Genomic DNA, 1,240 nt, shown 5'->3' on the forward strand with positions numbered 1-1,240 from the left:
AAGTTACTTGTTTAACTGAGTAAGAGTTTTTTTTTACTGTATATTATATATATATATATATATATATATATATATATATATATATATATATATATATATATATATATATATATATAATACTTACGATTTAGAGGCTTCTTTTCTGATCGACTTGGACTTTATAGGGACCTGCGATGCAAATCAGAGTTTCTTCCACTGCAACACACTCAATTGACTCCAAGATTCAAGAAATCTGGATTCTGCAATTCAAGAAACACAGAGAGAAATTTTATGAAATCATGAGTGAGGCCTATAGAATAGAATGCAAAATTTTATGATTTTCCAGAACACTTCAACCAATAATAGTATGTTCAAAAGAGTGCTAGGAAAAATGTTTTCTCAATAATACCACAATATTTATTTAATCTAATTTGGTCTTTAGTCAGCTAGTTGTATATATATTAAATATAAATATTTAATATGTCATACATATTAAAAGATTATTATGCAAACCATATGTATGCCACGTACAATTCAGGTAATGAACATGTTTCTAATATGATTATGCAAAAATTTCCCTGGATATAACAAATTAGCATGGCTTTGGTAGTATCTGGATCTCAAAATGCTGTAAAGTTAGCCAATAATTTGGCTACAAATGCAAGAATCACCTCAACGCCCTATGAACACAAATGTCACACGGAATTATGGAATAACTAATCTAGGATAATTTAGGCGTAGGTGATATCACCATGTTCACATACAGAGATAAAATTGGATTGTGCAGCCTGCCACTTTGTCTCTCTCCTTAGAGGTCATCACCTTGAAGGGTGTTTCTTCATGCACCTAAAATATTTAATGGATCACGTCTTATCATAGGGGATGAAGCTGACAGAATAGATTGGAACAGGCCCAATATTTGCTAACATAGGAGGACAATTCCTAAATAAACCTTCAGAACCAATACAAGAACAACCAATACTAGTCTCTATATTAGGACACCTGCCCTATCAAATGGTTTCGTAAAGAATAACCTAAATTAATTTAGATCCTCTTCTCTCCATCTTACAATGTGTGTGGTTGTTCCCAATTATGTTCACGTGTCTATGAGGTATTCACAAAGTTTAAGTTTTTCTTTTCTTCTCTTACTTTTGTCCTTTCTATTTCTTCATGTTATGTTTCATGATCTACACCAATTAAGAACTAAATATTTAAGTATTATTTCTAAATCCCTTACATAGTTTGTACAGGATACAAGAAC

The sequence above is a fragment of the Vigna radiata genome, chromosome 2, assembly GCF_000741045.1.
Source record: "Vigna radiata var. radiata cultivar VC1973A chromosome 2, Vradiata_ver6, whole genome shotgun sequence".
Lineage (NCBI taxonomy): Eukaryota > Viridiplantae > Streptophyta > Magnoliopsida > Fabales > Fabaceae > Vigna > Vigna radiata.